The sequence below is a fragment of the Rattus norvegicus genome, chromosome 4 (assembly GCF_036323735.1).
Source record: "Rattus norvegicus strain BN/NHsdMcwi chromosome 4, GRCr8, whole genome shotgun sequence".
Taxonomy (NCBI): domain Eukaryota; kingdom Metazoa; phylum Chordata; class Mammalia; order Rodentia; family Muridae; genus Rattus; species Rattus norvegicus.
The window spans coordinates 125374183-125383226 of record NC_086022.1 but is presented as its reverse complement, the minus strand read 5'-3'; the positions used below and the strand labels follow the sequence as shown (position 1 = coordinate 125383226).

At 45.5% G+C, this 9044-nt stretch overlaps 1 pseudogene; it reads left to right on the top strand.

Annotated features, from left to right (window-relative positions):
* Window positions 1-828: 828 nt before the first annotated feature.
* LOC134486899 (U4 spliceosomal RNA) lies at window positions 829-892 on the top strand (annotated as a pseudogene).
* The last annotated feature ends 8152 nt before the right edge of the window (window positions 893-9044 follow it).

Sequence of the window (9044 nt, the reverse complement as noted above, 5' to 3'; positions counted from 1 at the left end):
CCCCTACGCGTTTCTGAAAAGTGCTAAGAAGCATTGCTGCAAAGGTTATCACGGGTGATTGGATAGTCAGGGCCACCCTAGATAGTACAGTTGACTCTTCTAGGGGAACCACTTAAGAAGAGGGGTGTACCTGGATGTCTTTAAGATGCAGAGCTCTTCATCCCGATAACATACTGAAGCCATGAGGGTTTACTCAACCTTCCCAATTATAAGAGAAGCTTACACTGACAGCCATGGGATAGGTACCCAGAGAAGAGGCCACTGAGGTTCTGCTGGAGTTGGTGACTGTCCCTAAGGGATGCCACCTTCCTGTCTGGAGGGAGTAAGAGAAACGCTGTTTTAATTCACTTCACACCTGACCAAATTGTCTGAAGGTTCTTGAATCAACAGATTCTGTCTGTCATCTGGGCCTGCTGGGGTGAGGTTCCTGTGGTTGATTTCCAGGATACTTTACACAGTGCATGCTGTTACAGAGACAACAGTGAGAATGCGGTGTTGTACTTTTACCGCTATCATAGTCACTCTGATGGCCCAATGGACCTTTCAGAGCAATTAAAACCCAGAGTGGCTCTGGCTAGCGACCCACTAGTCAGATGGTTTAGGCCTGGGGTTGGGGATTTAGCTCAGTGGTAGAGTGCTTGCCTAGCAAGCGCAAGGCCCTGGGTTTGGTCCCCAGCTCTGAAAAAAAAATTAAATTAAATTAAAGATGGTTTAGGCCTGATAAGTTGAACCCATGAAGAGCCTTGCGGCTGTGGTGCTCTATTGCATGACTTCATGGTCTTTGGCTGTCTGTGGAGTCCTTCTTTCGCTGTCCAGAAAGCCAGACGGGGCTCTGTGCAGTGGCAGTATCATAGCCAATGAGGTTTATCTGAGGCATGATTATTGCCAATTATTGCTGGTTACTGCTAATTGAAACAGAAAGCCAGATGGTCATAGGTTCTGACACCAGGACCGTGTGAAGGCAGAAGCCACCCCACTCCACTTCAGGTCAAGGCCCTAGGCACACATTTAGCAAGCTGCTTGGTGCCATTTTGTTCTGATCTTTCCTTTCTGACCCAAACTTAAGGTCATAGAAGAAATATGTCACGTATACTCAAACCACCAAGACTCAGAATGGTGTTGACAACAACCATCCTGCCAATCAGACCTCTCTGGGGCTGACCTCAGCTTTCAGCCTCAGACATGCCCCACCTGTCACCCTCCCCTGCACACCATGGGGATGGCTCTGGGCACAGGAATCATCTGCTCACTTTCTTTATACTGTTCACCCAGTGGACAGAGGCCTCAGCTCCTGGCATACGTCAGCCCTGGCAGGTGGCGGGGGTCTGCCTGGTGACAAGCTTGCTGGCCGGGCTTCCTCAGTGGCCACTTGCAGCAATGAGGGACCCAGGCTATGCTCTCATTGGCTGTTCTGCAGAGCCCTGAGCACTCAGGGTGACTGCTGCACCTGGCGAAACTCACCGCATCCCTCTGGCTCACTGACCTGAAATGATTCCACCAGTTCAGTGGCTGGGGTACAGCCTGGTGGCAGAACTTGTGCCTGGCATGTATAAAAGCCTCTGTTCAGGTCCTTGTGCCACAGGAAAAGAAATGAAAGGGAAAGAGAAAGGGAATGGCCTCTTCACCCATTGTAGAGGTGGCCATAGCACCTTGGTCTTGTAGATTGTCTCATCACGGCTGGTGACATTTGATTGCAGGCAGACCACTGATGACTTCTCACCTGACAGTCTACTTTCCCCATGCCTGAGCCATAAATATCCCCGGCCACCCTCAGGGGCTTCTGAGACCTGTTTTCCTACCTCCACACTCAGCCTTGCGACTACATTTTCCTTTTTGTGATGGGCTAACATCCTCACCCACACTTCACAAATGAGAAACCTATAGCTCAGAGCGATGTAGCAACTTCCTCAAGGACACACAGTTAGGGAAGACAAGGCAGCCCTCATCCACAGCTCCTGCCCTCACCTCAGTACCTGGGACATCAGCTCCCTGAGCACTGAGCCTCAGGAAAGGGATGTCAGTCCCAGAGTCTGTCAGGGATGTCACTGTGTGGAGGACCAACACATACGAATGCCCTTGTATTTCTCCTGTCCGTATATTCCATATACCCTACAAAGATAGATCTGCAGTGTTTATCACTGAGAAAGTAAATACGAACAAATTTTACAAATATAAACTAAAACTGTAGATGCTCTAAAAAAATGAATTGATTTCAGGAAGTGAAATTACATCTTAGCCGAGCATCTGTTGCTATGGCAAAGCACCGGAAGTGGGGTAATTTATAAAGGAGCTCACAGTTCTGAGGGTTGCAAGTCCTCTTGGTGTACGTGGCCACACCTGGTGGTGACCCTGTGCTATGTCATAACACAGCGAAAGCAGAAAAACAAACACCCTGAAAGGGGCAAAGCCCAATGGGCAGCCTCCTTTTAACACAATCCCCGATTGCAGGTACCAACCAAGTCCCATGAGAATGTCATTAATCTCTCCTAAGCGCCACCTCTCGAAGTCCCAACACCTCTCAACCGGCTTATGGCTGACTTCAAAGGGACAGATCACATTCAACCCAAGTATGCTACCAAGTTTTGGACCTCACTGGTTAAAGGAACTGCTGTGTGGAGTACAGTAGGGAAGCTGAGAGCAGTGCCTCTTGGGTCATTTGCAGATAGGCAGACTGGTGTGTGGGAGCTCAGCACGTGTCCTGGCCACCAGGCATTCTGGATTAAATTCAGGGCCTACTATTTATTGTCTTACCGCATTGCTCCTCAACACACCCTAGCCCTTTGCTTCCCCCTCATTTTCCTACTGGCACCCTAAGCCCAGGCAGTTCTTAGAGACCCAGAGGAGGACCACCCAGCCCCAGAGGAGTCCATGGTGACAGAGTCAGACATAGATGTATCTAGAAAAAGAAACTGTCTCCAACACAGCCTGTCAGGTGCACTGGATGGAGTCCTGGCTGGCTTCCTGGAGGCAAGGGCCTGGCAAGAGCCTTCTTTTTTTTTTTTTTTTTTTTTTTTTTTAAATTAACTTGAGTATTTCTTATATACATTTCGAGTGTTATTCCCTTTCCCGGTTTCCGGGCAAACATCCCCCTCCCCCGTCCCCTTCCTTATGGGTGTTCCCCTCCCAACCCTCCCCCCATTGCCGCCCTCCCCCCATAGTCTAGTTCACTGGGGGTTCAGTCTTAGCAGGACCCAGGGCTTCCCCTTCCACTGGTGCTCTTACTAGGATATTCATTGCTACCCATGGGGTCAGAGTCCAGGGTCAGTCCATGTATAGTCTTTAGGTAGTGGCTTAGTCCCTGGAAGCTCTGGTTGCTTGACATTGTTGTACATATGGGGTCTCGAGCCCCTTCAAGCTCTTCCAGTTCTTTCTCTGATTCCTTCAACAGGGGACCTATTCTCAGTTCAGTGGTTTGCTGCTGGCATTCGCCTCTGTATTTGCTGTATTCTGGCTGTGTCTCTCAGGAGCGATCTACATCCGGCTCCTGTCGGTCTGCACTTCTTTGCTTCATCCATCTTGTCTAATTGGGTGGCTGTATATGTATGGGCCACATGTGGGGCAGGCTCTGAATGGGTGTTCCTTCAGTCTCTGTTTTAATCTTTGCCTCTCCCTTCCCTGCCAAGGGTATTCTTTTTCCTCATTTAAAGAAGGAGTGAAGCATTCACATTTTGATCATCCGTCTTGAGTTTCGTTTGTTCTAGGGATCTAGGGTAATTCAAGCATTTGGGCTAATAGCCACTTATCAATGAGTGCATACCATGTATGTCTTTCTGTGATTGGGTTAGCTCACTCAGGATGATATTTTCCAGTTCCAACCATTTGCCTACGAATTTCATAAACTCGTTGTTTTTGATAGCTGAGTAATATTCCATTGTGTAGATGTACCACATTTTCTGTATCCATTCCTCTGTTGAAGGGCATCTGGGTTCTTTCCAGTTTCTGGCTATTATAAATAAGGCTGCAATGAACATAGTGGAGCACGTGTCTCTTTTATATGTTGAGGCATCTTTTGGGTATATGCCCAAGAGAGGTATAGCTGGATCCTCAGGCAGTTCAATGTCCAATTTTCTGAGGAACCTCCAGACTGATTTCCAGAATGGTTGTACCAGTCTGCAATCCCACCAACAATGGAGGAGTGTTCCTCTTTCTCCACATCCTCGCCAGCATCTGCTGTCACCTGAGTTTTTGATCTTAGCCATTCTCACTGGTGTGAGGTGAAATCTCAGGGTTGTTTTGATTTGCATTTCCCTTATGACTAAAGATGTTGAACATTTCTTTAGGTGTTTCTCAGCCATTCGGCATTCCTCAGCTGTGAATTCTTTGTTTAGCTCTGAACCCCATTTTTTAATAGGGTTATTTGTTTCCCTGCGGTCTAACTTCTTGAGTTCTTTGTATATTTTGGATATAAGGCCTCTATCTGTTGTAGGATTGGTAAAGATCTTTTCCCAATCTGTTGGTTGCCGTTTTGTCCTAACCACAGTGTCCTTTGCCTTACAGAAGCTTTGCAGTTTTATGAGATCCCATTTGTCGATTCTTGATCTTAGAGCGTAAGCCATTGGTGTTTTGTTCAGGAAATTTTTTCCAGTGCCCATGTGTTCCAGATGGTTCCCTAGTTTTTCTTCTATTTTTTGAGTGTGTCTGGTTTGATGTGGAGGTCCTTGATCCACTTGGACTTAAGCTTTGTACAGGGTGATAAGCATGGATCGAGCTGCATTCTTCTACATGTTGACCTCCAGTTGAACCAGCACCATTTGCTGAAAATGCTATCTTTTTTCCATTGGATGGTTTTGGCTCCTTTGTCAAAAATCAAGTGACCATAGGTGTGTGGGTTCATTTCTGGGTCTTCAATTCTATTCCCTTGGTCTATCTGTCTGTCTCTGTACCAATACCATGCAGTTTTTATCACTATTGCTCTGTAATACTGCTTGAGTTCAGGGATAGTGATTCCCCCTGAAGTCCTTTTATTGATGAGGATAGCTTTAGCTATCCTGGGTTTTTTGTTATTCCAGATGAATTTGCAAATTGTTCTGTCTAACTCTTTGAAGAATTGGATTGGTATTTTGATGGGGATTGCATTGAATCTGTAGATTGCTTTTGGTAAAATGGCCATTTTTACTATATTAATCCTGCCAATCCATGAGCATGGAAGATCTTTCCATCTTCTGAGGTCTTCTTAAATTTCTTTCCTCAGTGTCTTGAAGTTCTTATTGTACAGATCTTTTACTTGCTTGGTTAAAGTCACACCAAGGTACTTTATATTATTTGGGTCTATTATGAAGGGTGTCGTTTCCCTAATTTCTTTCTTGGCTTGTTTCTCTTTTGTGTAGAGGAAGGCAACTGATTTATTTGAGTTAATTTTATACCCAGCCACTTTGCTGAAGTTGTTTATCAGCTTTAGTAGTTCTCTGGTGGAACTTTTGGGATCACTTAAATATACTATCATATCATCTGCAAATAGTGATATTTTGACCTCTTCTTTTCCGATCTGTATCCCCTTGATCTCCTTTTGTTGTCTGATTGCTCTGGCTAGAACTTCAAGAACTATATTGAATAAGTAGGGAGAGAGTGGGCAGCCTTGTCTAGTCCCTGATTTTAGTGGGATTGCTTCAAGTTTCTCTCCATTTAGTTTAATGTTAGCAACTGGTTTGCTGTATATGGCTTTTACTATGTTTAGGTATGGGCCTTGAATTCCTATTCTTTCCAGGACTTTTATCATGAAGGGGTGTTGAATTTTGTCAAATGCTTTCTCAGCATCTAATGAAATGATCATGTGTTTCTGTTCTTTCAGTTTGTTTATATAATGGATCACGTTGATGGTTTTCCGTATATTAAACCATCCCTGCATGCCTGGGATGAAGCCTACTTGATCATGGTGGATGATTGTTTTGATGTGCTCTTGAATTCGGTTTGCCAGAATTTTGTTGAGTATTTTTGCGTCGATATTCATAAGGGAAATTGGTCTGAAGTTCTCTTTCTTTGTTGTGTCTTTGTGTGGTTTAGGTATAAGAGTAATTGTGGCTTCGTAGAAGGTATTCGGTAGTGATCCATCTGTTTCAATTTTGTGGAATAGTTTGGATAATATTGGTATGAGGTCTTCTATGAAGGTTTGATAGAATTCTGCACTAAACCCGTCTGGACCTGGGCTCTTTTTGGTTGGGAGACCTTTAATGACTGCTTCTATTTCCTTAGGAGTTATGGGGTTGTTTAACTGGTTTATCTGTTCCTGATTTAACTTCGATACCTGGTATCTGTCTAGGAAATTGTCCATTTTCTGAAGATTTTCAAGTTTTGTTGAATATAGGTTTTTATAGTAAGATCTGATGATTTTTTGAATTTCCTCTGAATCTGTTGTTATGTCTCCCTTTTCATTTCTGATTTTGTTAATTTGGACGCACTCTCTGTGTCCTCTCGTTAGTCTGGCTAAGGGTTTATCTATCTTGTTGATTTTCTCAAAGAACCAACTTTTGGTTCTGTTGATTCTTTCTATGGTCCTTTTTGTTTCCACTTGGTTGATTTCAGCTCTGAGTTTGATTATTTCCTGCCTTCTACTCCTCCTGCGTGTATTTGCTTCTTTTTGTTCTAGAGCTTTTAGGTGTGCTGTCAAGCTGCTGACATATGCTCTTTCCTGTTTCTTTCTGCAGGCACTCAGTGCTATGAGTTTTCCTCTTAGCACAGCTTTCATTGTGTCCCATAAGTTTGGGTATGTTGTACCTTCATTTTCATTAAATTCTAAAAAGTTTTTAATTTCTTTCTTTATTTCTTCCTTGACCAGGTTATCATTGAGTAGAGCATTGTTCAATTTCCACGTATATGTGGGCATTCTTCCCTTATTGTTATTGAAGACCAGTTTTAGGCCGTGGTGGTCCGATAGCACGCATGGGATTATTTCTATCTTTCTGTACCTGTTGAGGCCTGTTTTTTGACCAATTATATGGTCAATTTTGGAGAAAGTATCATGAGGAGCTGAGAAGAAGGTATATCCTTTTGCTTTAGGATAGAATGGTCTATAAATATCCGTTAAGTCCATTTGGCTCATGACTTCTCTTAGTCTGTCGACATCACTGTTTAATTTCTGTTTCCATGATCTGTCCATTGATGAGAGTGGGGTGTTGAAATCTCCCACTATTATTGTGTGAGGTGCAATGTGTGTTTTGAGCTTTAGTAAGGTTTCTTTTACGTATGTAGGTGCCCTTGTATTTGGGGCATAGATATTTAGGATTGAGAGTTCATCTTGGTGGATTTTTCCTTTGATGAATATGAAGTGTCCTTCCTTATCTTTTTTGATGACTTTCAGTCGGAGCAGGGAACCAGCAAGCGGTGAGGCAAGCCAGCTAGGTCACCAGTGTGTACCTACTGTGTGATGACCACTGTTTGAGGTAGTAGGGATACAAGCAGTGAACCAGCCAGAAGACACAGACTCTGGACTCATGAAGCTGAAAGCCTTGTAGGGTGGGGGAGACAGTAATTAGTAAAATATATGGTGGTTGAGAAGATGATGAGCTAACAAGGAAAACAAGATAAAGCAGGACAGGTGGGCAGCCAGCGCTGGGGGCTTTGGAGCGCATTCCCGAGAAGGGAGCGTCCACAGCAGGACTTAGGAGGCCAGGAAGTGGAGATACCAGGCAGAGTCACAGCCAGAGGGTGGGGTGGGACAGCATTCGTGCAAAGATCCTGGGTGAACATAGGGAAACAGAGGGAGGCCAGCAGGCGGGAGGACTCTTACAGGTCAAAGCTGAGGACGCTGGCCTGCGGGCTATCCTGAGTGCTTGTCTTGTCTCTCACAGAAGTGGGAGCAGTGGGGACGTAAAGCAAAGGAGGGGACACAATTCCAGTCTAGCTGCGTGTTTTCTGAATGTAAGGGACGGAGCAGGGAAGGTGGACGAAGAAGCCGTGTCAAATCTCAGGCAGAGCTGCAGGCTCAGACCAGAACAAGCCTCACCTCTTATGAGGCTCCTGTAGCTTGCCTCACCCTTCTCCAACCTTCCCTGCACCTGGGCCTAGGCAGCATTAACTCAACCCTGCCAGCTCCCCCCAGGAAAGGCCCAGGTTAGCGGAAAGAGACATTCAGAGCCTGCCCGCCAACCCTGCAATTAGTGATAAGATGGATTCTTCCCCCTGACAGGCATAGGAGAAGCAGGACCTGTTATTACCCAGTGTAATTACAGCGTCTAGGCTGAGGAGCACCCTGCGAGAGGAACAACCTCGGCCTGTGTAGTTCGTGTCCTCCTCCCTCCTGCTCTTCCGCAGAGGCAGAAGCATCCAATGGGCCTGGGGTCAGGACTCAGAATCTTCCAAGGGCTCCAAGGCTGTCTTAGCTTTATCCAGGGCTGGATTCAACTCCCTGCATCTGAAGTGGCACTGTGGGAAGGCTGAGTGGCTCTGTTTGTCCTTGCTGGGCCTCTGTCCCCCTGTTCCAAGCCAAGACTGAGTCCCTGTGACACCTAGTGCCAGTGAAAAACTGCCAGTTTATTGGCTCTCCCAAGCATACCTTGGTACTTGAGTGGATGGCATACATGCAGCCTCAGTTTCCCTGAGCTAAATGGGAATTCCCCAGGTAGGCAAAATGAAGAACCTGCCCACCTACTGTGTGTTGGTGCTGAGAAAAGACTAAACCCATGAACTGAGTGACTACTGTGTGTTTCATTCATGATAGGCACATGAATATCTTCTTATAACCCACCTGAGAAAGAGAACAGTGCTTGCCCTGTGTGTGTGTGTGTGTGTGTGTGTGTGTGTGTGTGTGTGTGCATGTGGTGTGACTCAGGTGTTAAATAATTTTGACACTACAGATAATCCTCTCTTCTGTCCTGATTATTACAAAGGAAATCACCCTTTAGTACTTGTCCATCTATGGTGCTCTCCATACTGGTCCTGTCACCCACCCACTAACCAAGAAGACAGAGGTGAGGCCCAGAAACAGAGGAACTGAGATCTGTTAGTGTTACCCCTCACTCACTGTACAGGTTGATGGGCATTAGCATGCAATTTCCCTGGGTGTGGTTTAAGATAGTTTATCAAATTTCCATTCGCTAAGAGGCAGATGT